This window comes from Lissotriton vulgaris, chromosome 7, assembly GCF_964263255.1.
Source record: "Lissotriton vulgaris chromosome 7, aLisVul1.2, whole genome shotgun sequence".
Taxonomy (NCBI): Eukaryota; Metazoa; Chordata; class Amphibia; order Caudata; family Salamandridae; genus Lissotriton; species Lissotriton vulgaris.
Window position 1 is genome coordinate 69,603,566 of NC_141695.1, and position 24,980 is coordinate 69,628,545.

The following is a 24,980-nucleotide window of genomic DNA, read 5'->3' on the forward strand; positions in this document are numbered from 1 at the left end:
CTTCATATCTCTGGTTTCCCTTATTTGATTTATGTCATTTTAAAACCCTGTTATTCATTAAATTATTGTCTATTTTTTCAAATTGAAGGAGTTTTATTGTGTTGTGCTTTTAGCTTTTAAACCATTTTAATAATTTTAAATACTTTACACATGTTCTTCAGATATACTTGTCTGCTTTGCGTCTTTGCTAGCAAGGATTGCTCTTATGTTTAAATTACTGGCAATTTTAATGGACGTAAGAAGAACAGCACAACTATTATTTGTGGTTTTCCACCATCAACCCCAATTAAGAATCCACCTTGTCAGACAAAATGGCTTTGGTGAGAAAAGCTCTGAGAGGGAGAAATCCAAATTTTGTGGAGGCCATATGTTTGAGGTGGATAATTTTGATGAATTTGCAAGATCAATATATCCTTTGTCTGACTTAGTGTCTTATCTACAAGAACATGACCCAAAGCGGCACCACAAGCCATTTACCTGTGCTGCTTCATTTTCAACGCACAGGTATGCATTGTATTAATAACAATACTAATTATCCCTGTGCTTTGCCTTGCGTTGGCACACAATTGGCTGCTATGCACCAGGGCAGGCACCCTTTTGTCATTTTGCAAGGTTGCCAGTGCTGCAGGGCTGATGTTTATGTGCAGGAAGGGACACCTTCCTGCACAAAAGCAATAGTTAATGGCATTTTCTTCTTTCTATGCGTGCTGCAAAACACAGCATGCATAGAAAGAGAAATAAACAATTAGAAATATATATATTTCTCCTCGTTGCACCATTCTTACGCCTTCCCTGGGGAGGCATAGGATTCTGACGCATTCCCAGTTTTACTAAATATTGTAAATATGGGAATGCGTCAAGTTCCATAGATGTTGCATGGGGACACCCACAGCAACACCAATGGAATGCCTCTTTCACACAGAGTAACACGTGTAGGAGGCCTGTATTTACAAGTTCATGAAAAGTCACACAGAGTGACTATATGTGGCCTTGTAAATATGGACAAGCCCATTGCGCTGCTGCTGCATCAAAAAACTGGTGGCGCAATGGGCTTGTAAATATTCCCCTTAGTCTTTTTTATAGAGATTAAAATCCTCCTACGAGCAGACCTGAAGCTGTATCTGTCGATGTCTGTTCAAAAGCAGGCATCTGTGTCACGAGGTTCCACTGATGCTCCAGAGGTCTTGGAATTCTAAAATCTTCCTATTTTTGGAACAGCTTCTCTAACTTCTATGCGTCCCATGAACTCAAGGACCGCACTAAGGAGACTGTACTCTCTTCCAACCAAAACCACAAATGCTTCTTAACCTCGCATTCCTTTACCACACATGCCTTTACCACAAAATGTTGTGGAGTCGGAATGAATGGTAAAGGGGTATGTGTGACTAAGGCAGTCACTAACCCATGCTGGCCCTTAAACTACCCAACCCCTTCCACTGCCCTAAAACTTACTCAACTCCTTGGCCCTAAAAACTACCCTAACTACCCATTTTCCTCCCACTCCCCTAATGTCTAAAACCCTGCCCCTTTACGCACACTACCCCAACCCCATGCCCCTGTGCTGTACTTTAAACTACACCTACCCCTTCCATGGCCCTCAAACCTACCCTGACCCACGCCCTAAAAATGACCCCATCTACCCATTCTACCTCCAACTACCCTAAGGCCTAAAACCCGCCCCTTTACGTACACTACCCCAACCCCCGTGCCCCGCATTGTTCCTTAAATTTCCCCAACCCCTTCCACTACCCTAAAAACGACCCCGACCCCAGCCGTAAAATTACCCCATCTACCCATTCCCTTTTCCACTGCCCTAAGGCCTAAATCGCAGCCCCTTTATGTACACTTCCTGACCCCCCCACCCCTGCATTTTCCCACAGCCCTTATGCCTAAAACCCTGCCCCTTTATGTACACTAGCTCAACCCCATCACCCATGCGTCTTCCCTTAAACTACCTCAGCCCCTTCCACTTCCCTAAAACCTATTCCAACCACCAGCCCATAAAAACACCCCATCTGCCCATTCCCCTCCCACTGCCCTAATGCCTAAATCCCTGTCCCTTTATTTATACTAAATCGACCCCCCACCCTGCTCTGTCCCTTAAGATACCCCAACACTTTCCATTGCCTTAAAACCTACTCTGACCCCTCCAGCCCTAACAACTACCCTATCTACCCATTCCCCTCCCACTACCCCTGCCCCTTTATGGACACTACCACGCACCCCGCACCATCAGACAGTCCCTTAAATTACCCCAACCCCTTCCACTGCCTGTTAGACCTGGCACTATTGGCGTAGGTCTCCCTTCCATTTTTGCTGTTGCCTCATGTTTTTTGCTGGTGTGTAGATGCTTTGGCCACTGTGCCACTGCTATTCAGTGCCACAGTGCAAGTGGTCCCTATAGTAAGTTGATGTACTAATCAGTGGTTCTATGTTTGGCTATTTGGTTTACTTGTCAGACCCTAGTCTAGTGCACTGCGTGTGCCAGGGCGTGTAATCCAAATGCTGCTTGTGGGCTTGCAGCACTGGTTGTGCCACCCACAGAAGCAGCCTTGTAAAGTGTGTCTAAGGTCTGCCCTTGCAGAGCCTGCGTGCAGTCTGGTACTATCATGCTGACTGGGCAAGTGCACCCACTTGCCAGTGCCTAAACCTTCCCTTTTCTTCATATTAGTCACACCTATGGTAGGCCCAAGGGCAGGGTGCATTGTAAGTATAAGGTAGGACAAGCCCTGATATGTGTGGCATGTCCTAATAGTGAATTACAGCCATTTTCGTTTTTCACTATTGCAAGGCTACCTGTTCTCCATAGGCCAGAATGGGCTGTTAGAATTGTTACATTTTATAATCCTAACAGGCTCAGAGAACATGGTAGACATTTGAGTTTATTATGCCTGGACTCAGAATAATAAAATACATATTTTAGTAAAGTTTATTTTAATATTCTGTGTTTGCAAATACCACTTTTAGAAAGTAGGTATTTGCTTGCCTAACCATTCAAACCTGCCTCTGCTAGGTTGTGTATTCCTTTGTCTGGGTTTGTGAGTGACAGGGCTGGGGAATTCCAGGAGACAGGCTGAGTCACCCAGTGGTGAATAGAGAGATCTGCATCTTGATGGGAGGGAGGGGTGCACCTGAACTCTGAATAGGGCTGTGCCTGCCTTCCACAATGCTGGCTCCACCCCCTGGGGAGCGGCTGATGTCTCGGCCCTGCACACTGAAAGAAGAGAAGGATGACTGTCAACAGAGTACTCCAGGACTGTACTTGCCTTCTACAATACTGGCTCCACCTCCTGTGGGGCGTCTGATGTTTCTGCCTTGAACTGTGAAAGGAGAGGAGAGGTCTGAAAAACAAAGTGCTCAGGAACTGGGCTGGACTAGGCAAAGCCCCCCCTGGTCTGAGAAAACAAACAATTTGGGGTATAAATAATGAGACCCTGCTCCCAAGAAATTAGATCACTCTGAACAACAAGAAGAAACCTTTACTGAGGAGAGGAACCTGAAGAAACTGAGGAGAGACTATTCCCAAGCTGAAGTGCTGCTTGGGGGATTGGCCTGCAGTGGTTGCCTTACTGCCAAAGGAAGGAGAAAGGAACTTTGTAACTTTGCTTTCAACTTGTGAAGAATCTCCAAGGGTTTGGAAATAAGCTTGCCTCCTGCTGAAATCTCAGGGACAACAGACTTCGCTCCCCAGAGTTCATGTGGAAGTGCCTACTGCTGTTTAGGGCCTTCTGAGGAACTGCGTGTCACCAGGAGCTGGAAGCACGACTCAACGAGAAGAACCGTGTCGCCGTCGCTGTGCTTGCTGCCGCAACTCCAGAGAAAGGAGGGTGTTGCCGCTGGAACTGTCACACTGCACCGCATCAGGAGAAGATTCTCGCAATGAGGTCGGAGCGTGTCGCCGTCGCTGTGCCTGCCGGCGCAACTCCGAAGAAGGAGGGTGTCGCAGCTGGAACTGTCGCACTGCACCGCATTGATCAAGAGCACCTCGCATTCCCCGAGATGTGCGCCGCCGTTGGAGCTGCTGCCATCGCATCTTGGATGTCGCCGCTGTAGTTGTCGCATCGAGCGGAAGCTTCACGCATCCTGGGAGAAGAGCGTTGCTGCTGATGATGCTGCCGTCGCATCTTGGATGTCGCCGCTGTAGTCCACACATTGAACCAACGCCTTCTTGCATCCCCGAGAAGCGTGCCGCATCTGGAAGATCTCCACTTCTTTATTTCTTTGGTGCATTCCCATCGCTGCGACATTGCTTGTCGTGGAAGCGCAACGCAACTTAAGGTACATTGCATCTAAGAAGTGAACTGAACTAAGCTTAAATCTACCATTCTATAGTAATCATAGTCTGTATTTTTGTTGTTTATGGTCTTGAGGTAACTCCATATAACGTTTACTTATTTTTAATATAAAACCTGCGTGGTGTCCATTTGTAGTGTTGTCACTGGGTTACTGTACGTGGTCACGACTGCTTAACTTACAATGCCTCTGAGATGAGCCTTGACTGCTCATGCCACGCAACCTAGAGGGGGAGCTGGGGTTAATATCCTTGTCCTGACTAGAGGAGAGGGTCCCTGATTGTCACAAGTACCTACCTGTGTCAACCAGAGACCCCCAAATCTAAAACTGCCCTAAAACCTACCCCCGACCCCTGCCCTAAAAACTACCCTGAACTCCCACCCTAAAAACTACCCCGACCCCCACTCTAAAAACTACCACAACCTCTGACCTAAAAACCAAACCAACTGCCCATTCTCATCCCACTGTCCTAAGGCCTAAAACCCTCACCCTTTTCGTACACTACTCTGACCCCCCAGCACTGTCCCTTGAACTACCCCAACCCCTTCCACTGCCCTAACACCTAGCCTGAACTCCTCCCAGCCCAAAATACTACCTGACACCCTCATAGCCCTAAGAACTACCCCTAGCCCCACTTACATCACTGCAGTGCTTTCCTGCTTCCATCTTCCAGCAGCTAGACCACACACTACCTTAACCACACACATGTGTGGGTATGGCATATTCATGGTTTAGGCAAGCATGGTCGAGCTTGCGTAGTCAGAACACGTGCGGTTCAGACCTCTGTGTTCAGACTGTTTCCCCCACTTGTTGCTGGTCATCTGGACGAACAAGCAGAAATACCTCTTCAAGTTTTTGTGTTCCTGTGGCCAAACAGACCAGCAAACTGACAACTGGAATCCACTTTTGAGTCCTGGGTACAAGTGAACCAGTACCAGCCCTTCAAGTCTGCACACAAGTCTCAAACTGCAAGTCCAATGATTTTCTGTTCACATTATAATTTTCCTGTGAATGCAATGTTCGTGGTAATTATTTAGCAAACACACTAGAACAACATGAATGACCGAGCATGAGAGACTGTTTGTTTTGTTTTTGTTTTTTTTGCACTATTTTTTCAAGCACAAAAGTTGTTGTGACATCAAAAGTGGAGGCTATACGTAGCAGCAAATGGTAGTTTGGCATTTTTCATAATTATGCATACCTTTGCTTAAGTTTGCCAAAATTTGTATTTGTAATGTAAAAGAATATCACATGAATTTTGCATGCTCCTACACTCAGTGGATGGGGTGACTCCTGGACACTCCCGAACCAATTATGTTCCCTCTTTTGCTGCACATTCTGTTTGCCTTATGACAAACTATCCCACATCACACTTTCTACAATAAATCCAAGACGGCACACCTATTCTGCCCTTGGGGTGGCTTGTGTGCTAGCCAGGATTACATTTAGGGAAATGTGAAGTCCTCTTCTCCTTAGCTGAACCAAGGTAAGTTTGGAACCACCTCCCCCTCACATGGCTGGTGTCAAGATGGGTACAGGTGGCCCTGGGAAAAAACCTTCTTTGCCAGCTCTTCATTCATAATTGACTATGATTGAGCAGGTCTCAGCCGGGAACCTTTCAAGTTAATGAAGTTCCTGAACCCTCCTAATCTGTCCTTCCTGAACTGATTTGTCTCATATATCTCAAACCCAAGTATTCCTGTTGAAAAGGCACAAGCCATGGTTTCTGCTCTGGGAGCAGCTTTCACATTTCACTAAGGGAAAATGCAAGCTAATTCTAACTAGCCTACTGCAGGTTAAAGCAAAGTCTAGCTTTTTAAATGTTACTTTTCCTAAATTGTTATCAATAATACCACTGCACCACTGAATTAGATGTTTAATAAAACTTATGTTTGAAGAAGTATTCGTGTGACATCTCCCAGACCACATAGAGTTATGATTTAATTTAGACTTTTATTTTTCTCATAGGACAGCTACAACCTTTTACAGTAAAAATATCTTTGGGGAGCTAGTCAATGACGGTATAATGCAACAAGCTTTTAGCGGGTCATCATTGTTGAGAAATGCCAAAACCAAATTCTTACACATAACACTTTTAGATACTGGGCATTTGACGTTGTGGGATAAATGGTCTACTTCAGGATAACATGTTTAATATTTAAAAGCAGGTTTAATTACTATTGAAAGCGGTTATTCTGACAGATGTCCCTGCAGATTTTAAAACTGCAGGAGAAAGCCCATACAAATAGCCCCTAAAGCCATGTTTATTTGTCACTCTAGCGGCTGCACATTAAGTGCTGCAGTTCACATGTGTTATGACAATTTCCATGCCATTGGTTTATTTTGTTGCACCACATAATATGAACTTTCTGTGAATAGAGATTAGCCAATTTTACCAAGTTTTGAGGTCAAAGCACGTGTAGTGGGACCAGGATACCAGTACCCCAGAACGCAGAGTTTAAAAACCATCAATAACAGACAGCAAATGAGGGTGAAAAGAGACAAAGTTTAATTGAAGCCCTTATCGAAATGTTGAGAATCCACCCAGTATGTATAACCCATCTAAAAAATATCATTAGCAATTTGTCTTCACATTGGATTCTGACCTGACATACGATCACTGTGAGATACTATAGAGATGTAATTCTACATAACATCTACAATATTCCCAGTCTTGATTGAATCTAAAGGTTCCTGGTCAATATCGAAGGATGATCTGAGGACTTTTGAGGCCATCATACAGCTTATAAAATAAGTTGTCCGCTCATTCTCATGAATCATACACATAAATGCATGAAAGAATTCAATCCTCGGCTCATTCTCATGTATTTCGTTTCCACCTTTTTCTAATTATACTGTACCTCCTGGTTCAATTCATCAAAGTTAATAGCAATCCCAATACATTAATAGACATTCATTGCTGATTAATTAAAACCTTTGCATTGCATTACATTTTTAAAACACAAAATCAGTTCACAAAATCGATAATTACATGGCATTATGATGTTATTTAAAATACAAATTAGATCGTCTTGTAGAATATGATATTGGTTGAAGCCAATCTCTTCTGGAACTGTGACTCTACTCTTGGGTCAAATAATGGTTCATGTCTACTGAAGCAGGATGAAGCCTCTAATTTATAAAGGTCACTTTCATCATTTGTGGGAAATTAAACACTGAAGTACTGTACATATATTAAAAAATATAGCCAATCCCATTTTTTTTCAACTAACATTTCAAAATGTTTTGGAGGTGCTATTGTAATCCATATATAATTAAACAGTTTACCAATAACATTTCAGACATTACACATACCAATTTAGTTGTTGTGCTCTTTGGGCATTGCCCCTTGAAGATTCCCAGTGTATCCGCCTTATGTTCTGAGAGAGCAAGAAAGTCCCCAAAAGGTATTTTTATAATGAATTCACCTCCCTGGCAGATCATTGTATCAGGCAAAGCTTTCCAAAATTCTGACTGATTAACATTTAAATGTTGCTTTCGAATTTCCACATCAAGTCCCAGCGTAATTAAATTTTTACCAGAATAATATATGTGGCAACATCAAAAAATAAGACAGCAATGACCCTCCCTCATCATTTTTTTTTTTTTTCATCCCTGAAACCCGCACGGAATAGACGAACGCCTCCACGCGCCACGATTAGAGAAATCAGCGGTTAACTACTGATATCTATGCTCTCGGCGTATGTCATTATCGAGACAGCGCGAGATGTAAACTAAGAAGAATACTTTTTGACAAGTACAGTATTGAATATCCCTGCAAGACTGCGAACCGAAAATAACCGCATTTTAACTACAGCGACCCACAAGTATCCCTCAGCCGCTAACCAAGGGAAATAGGAATTGTCTTTAGTCCGCGAAGCCATCTTTCATCGCGCTGCAATTTTAATCATCATAACCCGTGGAGGCGATACAACACTTTAATTAAAAACAGGTTGCTTTAATTATCAGATACTGAATTAAAAAATGAAATGAAAATCTACTTCAGCTATATATAACAAGTGAAATAATATTGTGAATAGAATCCCAGTGCTCAATAGCTATGCAATTACAGTGATTCCTTCTACCGCCTAAAGATCTATATAGAAGTGCTTCGCTGATAAGAGCGTGTATTTGTAGAAAGTTGTCCCCTGTCTTGAGAAAGGCGCTGGCCGCCGAAACGCGTCAGGTAAGCGATAATAGCTCTATAAATAACCGTTATTACAGTTTTTAATCACTTATACGTTCTGGGAACCAATAAAAACTAATACAATCCTCTGTCTTTTAAGAAGATTAAGATGCAAACAATACCTTAAAATATAAAGAATAAAACCCTGAAATAATATTTATTTATCACTTATTTCAACTCCTGTTTTCTATCATTCGCTGATCTATTTCTATTTTTCCCCTTTCGTTCTTATCCCCACTTGTCACTTTTTCCAGTCATTTAGAATATGACTCCTTCTTGCAGAATTTATAGATCCTTTATTCTTGTTTCTACTTTCCCTTGTTTTACTCTGGACATTGTTTCGAGTTATTTAATAAATCAATTTCTCCCGCATCATGTTTTAGACTTTATAAGTTCTATGTTATTAGGTATAAAGCAGAAAATGTACATTTGAAACCCGTTTATCCATATACAATATTATGTGTCGAGCCAACAGTGTATAATTATTACGAAATCCACAAATTGTGCTTTTCTGATTGGAAACAAATAGACATTGTTTATACTCTATGCAATTGTCAGAAACATGAAATCAATGATCCGTATTAGATGGGCCCTAAGCACTTCAAAGCATCAGCTCCTAAGAGTGGTACATCTGTATCTGAACTCGTCAATATAATTATGCATTCCGGAATAATATATTTTGCAGATTGCCTTATCATTGTGCAATACTGATTGTTTGAATCATTGAGCTACAGTAGAGGCGACTTTTGATTCCTGCTCTTATCTCCTGAGCATTTATATTGCCTTATAAAACAGGATAAAATTTGTGTGTGCTCAGTTTCCCTGGTTTTAACAACTGATATGCTAACTATACAAATAGGAGAATGTGAACCTGTTCTTTTCTTATATGAAGTAACCAATGTTTTTAAATGTTGTACTAAAATATGTTTCTATATTTTTTAGAAAGTTGTCCCCTGTCTTGAGAAAGGCGCTGGCCGCCGAAACGCGTCGACACACAACTTGATACACCACTCCCCTAATTTTAAATTTTGTGAAAGGAACCAAAATGTGTTTTTTTATGTAATTTATGATTTTGAAATGTATTCTCATTTTGCTCTATGATAAATGAACTTTTTATTATCTCTCTTTATAATAAATTTATTCAGTATACTTTTTACAAAAAAAGTTCATACTCTTTCTTTTTTTGGGAAACTGTTCGTCTCCATTTTGTTGTCCTGTGACCATTGTGTAGGCAATTTAAAAACTTCCGCCTAGGGTGTTTCTTCCATTGTGTTCCTCCCTCATCTTATGACATTCACACATTTCCTTTATTTGCTCATGAGTAGAACATTGAAAAACCCTCAGATACCTTATTACATATTCACCAAGTTCTTGTCTGAGCACTATGAAAATAAAAATGTGTTTGCATTTATATTAGCAATTTCACCAGCACATGTATGTTCTAATATAGAAAGGGTTTCGACCACAATGGTTAGTTCTTCATTCCGAATATTTGTGCTTGGTGAGCAATACAGTGATCATCCAATTATCTTTCAAGAAATTACAGTCACTGAATACTGATTTATATCTTGAATTATGAATGCAGTTATATAGCACCCAAGACATCCACAAATTGAGCACTATTACCACCTCTGTAGATCCAGCACTGGCATTGAACCCCAAAATCCCATGGCCTCACCCAGCAGGTTGTTACTGAATACGATAAAAAATAGCGCCACTCAAAATGTAGCTCCCCATTTCTCAACTCTGGTGGATGACAAGCATATCAGTAAATTTTTCAGTGAGCAGAGGATGTACTTTTTACGAGCTAAGCACCTTTATTAGGATAAGAGTGAAAGCTGTTTCATAGAGCTCAGAAAATTGAAAGTTTAGAAGTGATCAAGCGCTTAGAAACGTTAGAAGTGAGATTTGAAATGCCATATTAATAAGGGGCATATTATCAAGAAAAGGCATTAAAATTATCGCTGCTTTAGCGGCAGGAAACTGGCGCTAAAGCGGCGATAATGGGATTGATAATAAGCCCTTGTGAATTCCCATAGCAGCCCAGGTTCTGGTGTCAACATGGGCTTCTATTGGAATTCTCCAGGGCATATTATCAAGGCCATTAGCGCCGCTTTAACGGCAGTTTCCTGTCGATAAAAGAGTTGATAATCTTAACTTCATTCTTGATAATATGCCCCGAAGTTGTTTCATTATAACGTTGTTGTTATATATTTTAATTACACTGGGTTCTTTTCCACTCAACCCTCAATGTACCCAACAATCACATTTATTTAAGCAATTTTAAGCCTGCTTTCCGTACTAGTGTGCCCTTTACCCATGCCAACATTTATAACATAGTGGAAGCTGTTTTGCTTTTCACGCATTATATGCAATGTCATTTTCACCAGCAGATCACGGACATTGTTCGGGACTTTGTAAAGTTAGTTGTAATTCTCTATTGAAGTGCTGTATGCTCTAATTAACAAGTCGCCGCAGTTAATAATGATTTATAAAGAGCCATCAACAACCGCAGACTCAAGCACTGGGTTATGATTATTGGTATTAAATAAACGTTTTATTTTATGTAAAGGAGTTAATATGAATTAAACAAAATGCAATTTGACTGATTACATTATAAATATCTACAGAAGGGCAAAAAAATCAATAAGTTGGTTACCACAATACTGCCAAAGAAATATATGTGAAAACATGGTGCCACATTTCATGAAAAATACGTTATTTACTAAACTTTGACAGATTTCATCAGAAACATTTCACACATACTATAACACAGGTCAGTCCTGCTGAATTGTTTACAGGGATTTGATTACAATGAAAGCTATTAGTACTTTAGATGAAACTTTGTAAAAAAACAAACAATAGTTTTGTTTGGCAGGACAAAATGTTTAGGAACTTGAAGTGGTCATACATTGTTAAATAACATGTAAAAGTTAAGCCTGACAATGATGAGAGAGCTGTGTGTGTTTGTGTCAGTCAGCCTTCTCTGAGGTTGTGTATCAAGAACATCTATACTAGCATATAGTCTAACATAATAATCCGTTCTAAATATCATTTTTTCCCCTTCAGAGTAGAATAACTATGTTTAAGTTTAATTTTTAGATGGCATTTAGAGTACAATGTTTATACCCGAAAATATTGTAACAACAAAATTCTGCTACCACACCTTTTCATAAGGGATGTTTAGCTGTAGTATTGTGTCCTGGTGAAGCCCCTTGCACATCACACCCACCAAGGTGTGTTCACAAGGATTAGGTAGGTGAGGACTCATCTGCCTTTAATGGCTGAGGGTCTGTCCTCGTGGCCTCAAACCTATATTAGCAGCTCACCCTTCATCCCACCTCATGAGACAATATCACTTTGAAGACCTAAGAAGCATCTTGAAATTACAGAAACATACACATTAACCCTTAGTGGCATGAATCGAACTCTCTCTAGATTTTGGTGAGTTCACTGTGTTACAAAGGTTGGATACATTATGTCACCTTAATGAGATTACCACTTTCACCTTTACTGTCACGTGCTTTGAATCACCGAGTTGTATCAGTCTTGAACCCTGGACGTGCTTCTTTCTTCCCGAGAGAGGCAGATGAAGGCAGGACTATTTTGCCAGAGACCCAGTTGGACAAAATGTATCTACCAGATTGTGACCATCCAGATGCCCAACATACCCTAGTGTGGGACCGGACTAACCGCCATATTCATGAAAATCGGCATTTGCGATTCTGAAATAGCGAAAAAAAGCGAATCGCTATTCAGAAATCGCAAATCCGAATTCATGAATAATTGCGATAAAAAAAAGCGATTCGCACGCGATCGCAAAATCCGATTGCGATCCGATTGAAATTGCGATTAATCGCAGAATAATCGCAATTTCCGCCTACCCGCGCCTGGACTGCGATCTCGCAAATAGCGATATCGCTATTTGCGATATCGCTATTTGTGAGATCGCAAACTCGCGAGATCGGGAAAACGGGAAGTCGCATTTCGAGCCCAGTGATGACATCACAACCAGGAAGCTGCCGGTTCCCACCACCATTTTGCACATTGAGGCAGAGAGAGAGGGAGCACATTGGAGAGCTGCAGCTCATCTTGGAAAGTACACAGATCCACAGATCCACAACCCTATACCATGGCTGAGGAACCAGCACCTGGGACCAGCAGCTCGTCTGGGAGAAAGAGAAAACTGAAATTCTCTGAGCAGGAGCTGGAACACCTAATTGAGGGGGTTGTGGCCAACCATGACCAAATGTTTGGCGCTAATTCACGGAGTGTCCCAGAAATGGAGAAGCGGCGCATATGGCAGGGGATAGCCTCAGCAGTGAACTCGGTGGGAGTGGCGGCCAGGTCCCTGGACGAACTAAAAAAGCGGTGGTACGACCTCCGAGGCCGTGCCAAGGAGAAGGTGGCGGCGCGCCTTGGGGAGTCCTCTGGCACAGGAGGAGGAGGACCAACGGTACCACCAAACACCGCCATGGAGGACTAGGTTGAGAACACCTTAGAGAAGGAGGCCTGTGTCGGTTTCACTATACTGGACTCATCCCGACCCACCCAAGACACCCAAGGTAAGTGGCATGCGACTGCGACCCTGCCCCCTATGGATGTCCATGACCAAATAGGCTCCCCCAATGTCCCATAGGCATGCCATAGTTGCACATCAAGGAATGTCCTGAAGCATTGTGGGAGATGTAGTCTGGCCACAATGTTGTAGTACCACAATGCAGCCAGACAGGTCCCAATGCACACAAAGCCACTGCCATTCAGGGAATGTCACCCAGCATGCATGTAGCAACTGCACGTCTGCCAGATGCATGCAACTAATGGTCCACCACTTACCCCCACAGGTGGCGATTCCAGTGACAGTGATAGGCTGGAGATCGATGAGGGCGTCCCGGAGGTGGAGGTGCCAACAACATCCCAGGCACCAGCCCCTGCCGCTGCAGCTACACCAGCAGCAACTACCACCAGCAGCGTCCCCCCTGCAACAGGTGCAGCACCCAGATCCGCTGGCATGTCAGCCCCCATTGTGCCTCCTGCCACCGCTACTCCTCCCAGAGCCACAGCCAGGGCAGTCACTCCTGTGCCCCCTGCATCAACTGCTACTGCCACACCAGCAGGCACACCCCCTGCGACTGGCTCACCTGCAACACCGGCGGTCTTATCCCCAGCAGCTGTCGCCTCAACATCCGGGGCAGCGTCACTGTCCACACAGCGGCCAGCCTCACACACAGGCCAGCAGGGCAGGCGTGGCAGGTCACGCCAGTGCTCCACAGCAGCTACCAGGCAGGCCAATGCTGATGGACTGGCGCGGCTCAGCGCCGGGAGACGGATGCTGCGCATTCACCAGCGCCAGGCTCAGCAGCAGGGAGCTATACAGCTCCAACTGCACATGATTGGCCGCAACGTGGCATCTGTTGCAGGCCACATTGAAGGCATGAGGGCAGACCTGGCAGGTGTGGGAGTTGGAATGGCCCGCATTGCTGCAGCCGTGGAGGCCAACACCCGTGCCATGTTAAGAGTGCGCAGTGGGCAACGCCGGCGCCACCGCCAACTATTGAACCGGCTTGGCACGTACAGCAGGGCAAGTTATGTGTCGGCGAATGCGACATCTCTTTTGGCGCAGCGCAGTCTGACCCAGCAGCACGCAATCATCCAGTGCAGTGAGGACATGACAAGGGTGCTGGAGACCCTCACCACGGCCGTCGTTGCTCTTCACCCTCCACCTATTCCATCTGTTGTGGGGGGTGATGATGCGAGTGAGGGGGCGTCCAGCCTCAGCTCACAATCTGCCTCACAGGCCCCACTACCCACCCGCAGCACCAGGACCCCCCCATTGCCTGAAGCCCCGGAGGAGGAAGCCCCTCAGAGGCGCTATGGAGGAACGCGCACTAGGCGCACCTAGAGAACTGTACTTCACCAATGGCACAGGCTGAGGTCAAGCCTGCCATGCACTCATGCACAGCAGTATGGCGTAATACTGTTTGTTGGACTAATTTTGACAGAACCCTTATATTTCATTTTGTGAATTTAACAAGTACATTTATTTTGCTATTTGGACAGAACCTTATATTTCATTTTGTGAATTTAACAAATACATTTATTTTCCTACACACATTAGCGTTGTGTCATCATTACATTTTGCATGCATTGTTGATTTGTGGGGTGATGGAAGTGGTTGTACTAGAAACTGTTCACTGTGATGTGGTTGCGACGTCTGTGCCCTTCTGCTGGGTTCTCCCCTTGTGCATGGCGCGCATGTGCAGGTGGCCGGTTGTCCCCCTCAGATTCACTGCCAGAGATGTCAACAGGTATCCGGCGCTTGGTTGCAATGTTATGTAGTATTGCGCAGACAGCCACTATGCGGCAGCACTTTTCAGGACTGTAATACATGGCCCCACCTGTCTTGTGCAGTATGCGGAACCTGCTCTTGAGCAGGCCAAATGTCCTTTCTATGCAATTCCTTGTCCGTATGTGTGCAATATTGTAGCGCCGTTGCTGGGGTGTAGCAGGGTTGAGGTATGGGGTCAGGTGGTATTCACGGAGGGCGTAGCCACTGTCACCTGAATGAGAGGAGCAGATGGTGATTGCCTGTGCTGCGCTGTTACATCTTTGCAATGTGACATTTCAATCAAAGTGTACTTACCAAGTAGGTGTCCTTCCCCAAACTCTCCCCTGACCAGTCGTGTGTGGAGTCCGCTGTGCCGGAAAATGAAGGAGTCATGGGTACTCCCTGGGTACCGTGCGACGATGTCAGTGATGTATGTCTTGGCATTGCAGACCATCTGGATGTTGAGAGAGTGGTAGCACTTTCTATTGCGGAACATATACTCCATGCCAGCTGGTGGGCAGATGGCGACGTGGGTACAGTCTATACATCCGAGCACATGTGGAAAATGGGCTACGTTGTAGAATTGTAGCTTTGTCATGTCCAATTCCTGTTGGCTGGCGGGGAATTTGATGTGACGGTGTAGCTGGGTGAGCATGGCGTCAACAAAAGTGTGGAGGCAGCGTGACATGGTGGGCTGGGATATTCCCCCAGCAGCCGCTACTACCCCCTGGAAACTTCCGGAGGCCAGGAGGTGCAGGCTACACAATACCTGCACATGTGTAGGCACAGCATTGGTACGGCTTGTTGGGTGCTGCATCAGGGGGTCAAGGTCCTGTATTAGCTGCATTATCATTTCCCCATTCAGCCTGTATTTAGCATATATCTGCTCCCTGGTTTGGCCCAGCAAGGTGACCCGCTGGCGGAATATCCTGTCCTGGATCCTGCGTCTCCTCCGTGCTAATCGCTGTAGCCTGCGACGCCTCACCACCATGTACATTCCTGGCATTGTGGGACTCCTAATGCTGCTGCTGCTGATGGTCCTTATGTGTGATTGGTCAGGCCAGTACCTGTTGGTGATAGGACAACGGTTTTTTGAAAGTTTTTTTTCCATGGCTTTCATGGTTACCACCTGCTTTGAGTTGTCCTTATTTTGCGCGGTGCAAAATGCGAATTTTGGGTTTTTCGCTAATTGCGAATTTTCTTGAATACCGATAGCGATTATTTTGCGATTTCGCTATTATTATCGCAGAATCCGTGGTGTGTCGCTATTTCGGAATCGCTAATGCTCAGCGGCTGGGATTCTGCGAATATATTAGCGATTTCGCAAATATGTGTTTGCGAATTCGCTATTTTGTTGTTGAATGCCGATAACGGAAATTGCGCCCGCATTTGCGATTTCGCAGCGATTGCGGGCGCAATTTCACTTCATGAATCAGGCTGCTGGTCTGTGATCTGAAGCGTGTGCAAATCTTGTGCTTTGAAAAACTAGTAAAAAAGAAAAATATAAAGGACATTTTGACACCTAGACAAGGGAAAGTAAATGGAAACCATGAGGAGGGGGAACCAATACAACGTATAGAAGAAGATGAGAGTATTTTGGCAACCCCTAAAGTAACTGTCAGCCCCTGACCATTGAGGATATGTTGCAGAGACGGGAGACTTTAGTAGCCATAATGTTGAACCCCATTATTGCTACATTGACTCGGATGGAAGGGAAGCTAGTGGTCCTGGAATCACAAATGGAATGAAATGAACAGTCACTACGGACATTAATCCTGGCACTGAATTTGGGACCACAGGGGACTGAATCCAGTAGAAGAGAAAGGTCGGAACAAGAGACCCAACCCCAAAGCTCTCTTAATAGCACAGAGGTGAGGGGGATTATTCAAAACATCGAGCCCCCTGTTAATAACCCCAGTAATAGCCCATCAGGGAGTTCAAAGCAGAATGGTAGAGCTGACCTGAGCAAACCTAGCAATACCCAATCTTATTGGCTTCAGTTAAATGGCATGGACGCTGCAATAAACATCCAACCCCACCCTCGAATATAGTTACAAACGCTCAAAGAGGAATGATGCCTGATAATCACTTAAATCCTATAATGGAAGAAAGGCAGAATTCCCAGCCATTATTGAATGAAATACAGACATTACATCTCCCCCCGGCGGCAGCACCATTGGTACTGGTATTAGGGAATACACCATTGATGTCGGAGGGTCAATCAGAATCCACAAGACAATTGATGTTTAAAGCATTACACTGGTTGACAGATAAGATAGAGGGGGGAGGAAGAACCAGAAATCTCTCAAACCAGTTGATTTAGGATAGAAGGGTAGCATGGGTGGGCCCAGCGAGGAAAGGAATGGGGGAAGACTCTGTGGTATTAACTGTTAATAATGAATTCATAGTCAGATGTATTCTGGACAATCTAGGTAATATTTCTCTAAACAATTCAGAAATTGTGGTATTACTGTTAGGTTATTTTTATAAACCATACTCCCTGTTGCCCCAGTGAAAATACTTTCCACCGAAGGGTTATCAGGCTTGGAAGACCCCAGGGGGTTACTCCAGGATGCAAAGCTTAACTCTTGAGAATTGTTTTGCCCTATTGACTGACCTGGAAGCATGCGATTGACTGCATCCATCCTCTCAAAAATCTCATGGAGACTGTGAAAATCAGATTAATCTGGGCTGTCGAACCGAAGTGACTCCTTATTCACTCGATCCACAAAGGGGGGCCACTAAATCGGTCCTTAGAATAACCTCATGGAACGTGCCTGGTATGTCCTAAAAATCAAATAATGAACATTGGTTGAAAACATGGCAAGGCCATGACATTGCATGATTTCAGGAGGCATGGTCTATTGAACCAAATTTTGTAAATGAATACTGTACTTACCAATATCCAGCTAAACCCTCATCTCAGGAAGGGCTAAGGGAGGCATTTTGACCCTGATCTCGAATAACTTTCCAGGGAAGGTAATACAATTTTAATCCCCAAATGCAAACTTCCACATTCTTATGCTGGAAATACACCAAGAAGGCAGATGGCTTCTAATTAACACCTATAATAACGAGTTTGGTCCAAATAGACATGCTATTGTTGGTGAAGTTGACAAGGCTCTAGATCACTATCAGTAAGAGGAATTATGACTTTAATGTTGTCTGGTTGGTAGTCTTTAATACATATATCCATGTAAACACAATGGAGCCCCAATATGTGGGTTAGATGATTTGTGGGTGACAACATAAACCACTTTGTACACAATGAATTTGGTAACTGGCTAAATAAGATGCTAACAGCACGAAATGTGGTAATGACGGTTGATATTGAGTTAGCATTGAGTAATAAGGCAGGAACCTTCCAAAGAAATGGCCTAGAGTCAATCATTGATTATATTCTGGTTACTAGCCCTATTAGCTGTAGAGCCAGTAGAGTACCAAATCAATTTACAATGTTTAGCGATCATGCTATTGTATCACTATGGATAAAAGTATCCATAAGGCACATATTATAAATGTTGATACCCCAGTAGTGGCAAGGGGGAATGGCATACATTTAAAATGGGCTTGTGTTGATCAACCAAAACTAACTGCAGAAATCATTTTAACTACACTGAGCGAGATAGGAATTTGCCTAGACTCAGAGGGGGAACCAGGAGGAACTTTGAAGGCCTTTAGCGATCTCCTAGAGAAAGTAAAAAGAGCTCTTACATGTACAAAAATAATGAATAAGAAACCTTATCTGGGGTGGTTTGACTCCCTCTGTACAAAAGCAAAGAGAGCCTTCCTGAATGCCCCGAAAAGAAAACCCAGGGTCCTGGACAAAATCAGGGAATTGCGGATTCATACAAACTTAGTAGGAAAAAGAGAGAAAAGGCTATAAAGAAGAAATGTGAGAGGATCTTACTAATGCAGCAAAAATGGGCAATAGCCGTGATTTCTGAAGGATTGTAAATGCACCGTACTTTAAAAATCCTGCAGATCCCACATTAGATAACAACGTAGATGAGGAAGCATGGTTGCCCATTTTAGGAATATCTTCTCTGTAACCGTAGATCCCAAAATACCATCTGTTAATATGGAAATAAGCAATCAAGCTCCTCTTTCATTTTCCCTCATGAAGTATAAGAAAGCTTAATGTCATGCAATGCAGGTAAAGCCCTAGGACCGAATGATGTCCCAATAGATTTCTTTCAAGGAGTACCAGAGCTATGGGCACCCCTATTAACTAACGTTATGAATAGTATAGCCCGAGTAGGTCCCCCACAGTCATGGTCGGTAGGTGTCATCGTCCCAATATATCAAAAAGGAGACAGGGCTGACTTCAAAAACTACAGGCCAATCTCCCAGCTGGACACAACAGCAAAACTTATGGCCCGACTCCTCCTTTCTAAGTTAGAGGGCAATATATATGGCTTTCATGGACCTGTCGGCAGCGTTTGACTGTGTGGTCCATGAAAAGCTATGGGTTATAATGGGGGAAATGGGGGTTGAACCAGCCATATTAAGTTTTATTAGACAATTGCACTCCAACGCGACTGCCTCGGTCCGTTATATGACAAATGGGGACTGCACATGCTTATTTAAAATTGCTAGAGGAGCAAGGCTGGGATGCATCCTTGCTTCATTCCTCTTCTCTGTTTATATAAATGGAGTAGAAAACGCTCTCATCAAGGCTACAAGAGACATCCCCATGTTTGATTCACACCTCCTACCAATTCTGGCATAGGCAGATGATGCGGTGTTGATTACCAGGACAGGCCGCGGTCTACAACATCTGATATCTTCATATGTATCCTTTATGGACTCAATAGAGTAAATCAAACTAAATGCAGTAAAAGCGGGATCAAGAAAAAGAGATAGAACTCCCTATTTACATGTGGGGAAGGCGAGAATAGAGGAGGTCTACTCCTTCCCCTATTTGGGGGTACTCTCTGATAAGGACTTATCGTGGTCAAGATTAGTGGAAGGAAGAAAGGGGTTAATGGAAAGATGCCTGTAGTGGTTGTTTTTGTGCAGGAAGGTGCCCCTTCCTACACAAAACAATATCCCCACAATGAAGGCATTCTTGCACCATGGCGCAAGGGTGCCTGCGCCCGTGCATGGCAGCAGTTTGTGCGCCAGCGCAGGGGGAAGCACAGAGATGCGACATATTCTTTTACATTTGTTGCATCCCTGTGCTTCGGAAGTGCCACAGCGTGGCACAGCCAAAGGGTTTGCGGGGCCGAGCTGCGTCACTTCCTTGTATATCTGCCTTCCAGAGTGTGTTAACATTCAGGACAGATTAGGCCGCTGCCATGTGTGAAGGTTGTTGTGGTTGTGTAGCTTCTTTCTCTGCACACTTCACTGTGGAGTCTGCTTACTCCATTCGCATTAAGATAGGTTTCCTTAAGCCTCGGACGTGGTGAATGTCAACTTCCATATCCGGTGGATCTGCACCAAAACCAAGGTTAGGAGAACTTCCTAGAGCCCCTGAAATTCAAAACAGTGTGAAAAGTTCATTTCATTGTAGTGAACTCGGCTTAAGGGAATGCATGGGGTGCACTACGAGCGGGAGTCGTGCTGTCGGACACCATGCACAGCCATGCACAGTCTGTGCCCCATTGCAGCCCTGACACCTTCATGAGCAGCTGCTCTCACTTGACCCTCAGTTCCCCCCTCATTAGTTCCCCATTGGATCCTGGGGTCACTAGTCTCGAGCCCTCTCAATCTCGCCCCCTGAACGGTACAAAACAAACCCTTGTATTTGTTGAAAAAGAATCCCTCTACAAGGGATTATATCACGTCCAGAAATACAGATAAACTCAACTGCAGTGGAGTGTGTATACAATTTAAGTAATCCATCTGTGATTAAACATATCTATCTATGCATTAATAGAATGTGTGATCTGTGAAAGAACATCATTGTATGGGTGCCAATTAGAGCAGCTTAAGGCAGGACATGCCCCCTGCCTCTGGAACACCCGAGGTTGTGAATGGACAGCTCACAGCAGGAGTTCAGACAGGTTATTGTGCTGTCCTGATCCCTCTGTTTTGTGTATTGTGACTGTGAGGGAAGCTAAAGCTTGCCAGCCAGGATCAGGGGTTTACAGTCGGCAGGGAGATGAGCAGAGGGTTCGGGGAGAGCCAGCACAGGCTGTGTATCGATCTTGCTATTTTAGGGATTGTACTCACCTTTGACCATAAGAACAATACACTTGGAATCAGACTCCAAACACACTGGCTTTGGTAACTGCTAGTAAGGAGTACAAGAGAGAGGTGTCCCCCAAGATGAGAACCAATGAATCTGCATACTGCTTCCAATGATAACACCAGCAGTCATCATGGGGCCAGGGTCCACCAAATGAACAGGAGGGTGAGCACGTCGGCAGCAGGGACTCCTTCAGTAGCGTCCTTGTGTGCTGATGCTGATATAGTGAAGCAGTAACTAATGATGGGTCTTCTGGGACATCTTCCGCAGTGCAGTTAGAAGGGCAGGGAGAACAAGATGCAGACCCTGAGGGAATTCCCTCTCATCATCAGTAAAGCTTTCCCTGAAGGGAGCTCGTTATTCATGTACTTGTTTGTGTAATAGCGTACAACAGATATTATGGTGGACAATGCAGGGTGATGTCCATTGGGGGAAGGGGGGTTGTTGAGTGGTGGCTGGCTCTACTGACCCAAGGTGCCTTTGAAACTTGACAGGTCTGTCTGCATTTCTTCTTGCTGGCTTCATTTTTGAAGTCCAAAGGCTGGTAGCTCAGACCAGCAGAAGAATCAGCAGGCTTATGTCACTACAGGAAGGAAGAGCACATTTTCTTCCAGGTGAAAGGGCGCAGTGAAGTGGCCGTGTGGTACCTTGAGATTGGGATGGGACTGTAAGAGCACAAGCCTCATCTTCAGAAGAGCTGCTCCCTCGTTGCCTTTAAGCCTGTTTCAGAAATTCATTGCATGGCACTTTTTCAATATTTTTGTATCATTTTGTAGAATGATACAAAAAACACACAGCAGAAAACAGCCCACGGTGTGGGCGCGGTTGAAAAACTAGTTGATTACAATCAGGTTGCAGGAACGGTCATTCAAGGAGGAAGACACAGTGGGATCCAGAAGAGTAACCGCTGCCGGCACCGTGGCGGAGATCCTCCCAATACTGAGACTACCAAATGCAGGTTGATAGATGTAGAGTGCTGCAGCACAAAACCAGACTGCAACGGTGATATGATTTGATTTAGCAGGAGGGATAGTCGAGTTGCTGAATCCATAGTAAGGGTTTTGTTAAAACATAAGTACTGATAAGGGCCAATAGGAGGTACAATGCAAAGGATTCTGTCCAGGCTTCAATAAGAGCATAAGAACCACATCACACAGCTCGAGGGGAGGCCCCCACCTCCAGAGACTCAGCATAGACCTCAAGCAGCTTTGGGGTCTAAAGGCCTTATACAATTCCCCAGTAAGACCATCTAGACCATTGGCCCTAGATCTTTCTGGAGCTTTGATAGCCAGAATGATCCTCTCACTTGTGATAGGCTCACTGAGGAACTTCCCCTGGGCCTCTGTGATCCAAACCATGGCTGTTTCAGACAAGTAGTCTGCCCTGGCTGAGTCTTTCCTAGAAGTGTGGGTAATGTGTAGGGATGAGTAACATCTGAGCTGCTCTCCCAGTATCTCGGCATTATCAGTATCTGTGGTACCATCAGTCCATAGCAGTTCAGGAATGTATGCTCATCCACTAGGTGGGCGAAGTAGAAGAGCCTAGGTGCGACCCAGACACTCTCCATCCCCATATCATCAGGCTCTAGCGTGCTTCCTGAGGAATATGACCCCCCCGCACGACCAGGTCCTAGTGTTCTACCAGCAGTGCCACCCAGTGCAGCAGTTGTGGGCCATGTCGTTGTTGAGTGTCTGTGCTATCTATGTGCATAATGCTAAATCCGACGTAGGCCAGTGTTTTGCGTATGTCGCACAAAACACCTGAGTGCTTAGAAATTGTAATACCCCTAACGTAGGCTTTGAATCCCTACCAGTGGGTGGCCCTTGTGGAGACTGAACCTTCATGTAATTCAAAATATTTAACAATGGAAGTGTTGAGCTTGGAACAAAATACATTGTTAAGCAGGGCATTGCACGAGAAGCACCAGTGCCTCTCCTCCCTCATATGGCATTAGCTGAGAGTGACCATAAATCTATCCGGGTCAGTGTATTTTGGGGGATAGAGTGAAATGTGTAGCATGTGAAAAGTGTCAGGCGTCATTCTGCACATATGTGTCACAGAGGGCACGGAGTACTTTTAAAGATTGTAGGGGCATATTATCAAGAGCCGTGCTTAGTGATAATTTTATTATCGCTTGCCATCTCTGGAATTTATCGCGCCGGTATATGTGTTTCATCAGGGCGATAAAAATTTCAGAGATAGTGAGGTTATCGCCCTTTTGCAGGAAACATTGCTGGTTTTCCAGTGATGTTCCCTCTAAACGGCGATAATCAGCATAATCAATCAATCAATCAAAGACATTTATAGAGCGCACTACTTACCCGTAGGGTCTCAAGGCGCTTGGGGGGGGGGGGGGGGGGGTTGCCGTTACTGCTCGAATAGCCAGGTCATGAGCTTCTTCCTGAAGGAGAGGTGGTCTTGGGTCAAGCGCAGGTCGGTCGGGAGGGAGTTCCAGGTCTTGGCGGCCAGGTAGGAGAAGGACCTTCCTCCTGTTGTCGCTCTTCGGATGCGGGGGACGGCAGCGAGGGCGTGGTTGGCTGAACGGAGGAGGCGTTTGGGAGCGTAGAAGTTGACTCGGAATCTACCCCAATGTTAGGGATAAGTAAGTCTGCATTTTAGCAGACGTTAGTTTTTGGACAAAACAGCAGTTTTTTCCAAAAACTAACGTGTGCTAAAATCCTGGGGCAGCCTTATAAATATTGCGATGTGTACATCAGCAATATTTGCAAGGTTGTCCATCTGGGGTACGCCCACCGATGCCCACTTTGCATCTCATTAGAGATGCACAGGGAGGCGTTGGGGAAAAGGGTGGTAACATGCAATTATGCATTTTAGCACCCTCTTGTAAATAGGGTGATAGTTCATCTCCACTCTTTTGGCTTTTTAAGCAAAAAAGCGGAGATAAAGCCCTTGTAAATATGACCCCGAGTCTGCTACTAGGGGTCCTAGATGTAGTGTCATGGAGTGGGTCTTATATGAGGTTGAATTCTCCACCCAATATGATGTGGTTTGCATCACAGAGCCCCAGTAGTGATGACAGAGCTCGGAAAAAGCCTGGGAAGTTCTTGTTTGGGTTTAAATATTTATAAGCAGTATCTGTTGTCCTGCCAGTGTACCTGCAACCACAGAGTGTGTATCTACTCTTTTAATCGGTGTAGTGTGTTACAGGATGAAACAGAATGAACTGTGTATCAGAATACACACGCCCCTGGAATTGGAGTTGCAGCTGGAGAAATAGTATTGTGGGCCCCGAGGCAAAGGTGTGTGAGTTCCCAGAGAGAGGTGGGTCTCCTGTAAGCATGCAATCTTTGTTACTGCAGCACTTGTTTGCCCTTGCGGTAATTGTTGATACCTCTAATATTCCAGGATATGAATGGGAGATTTACTACAGAACCTCAGTTGTCACCTGACACCATCTTGCCATGACATGTAGGGGGATACAGCACTACACTTCCAAAGGGATGGGAGTTCAATAGATAACAAACAAACAAACAAACATAAACTGAACTCCCCAAAACCTCCACCCTCTATCTCCCAACCACACTAGGCACTGACATACCTAGAGAATCCCAGAGAACATTATCAATAACTAAAAACAAAACCCCAATAGTATGCATAGTGCTGTACACCTCAGGGGCGAACAACGGTCTGGTAACTGACCCCATTCACAAATCTCTAGGGAGATCAGCAGGGCTAGATTGGGTAGAATTGCACAGTAGGGGATTGGGCTTATCAAGTGGCTCAACCCATAAAGTGGTTCCCCAACTCAGCAGCTGCATCCTGAAAAATTAAGGGGGAGGCAATTTAAGGCATTCTATATTACAGTGCAGCCAGTGGGAGCTAGTCCATGCTGGCAGAGACGTGTTGGAACAGCAATGAGTGAGCGGGCGTAGGGCTGCATGATGACAGTTTTTCCTTTAAGTTTTGCATGCAGAAGTATAGGAAATCTGAAGGGGTGTCAAAGAAGTAGGCTCCACTAG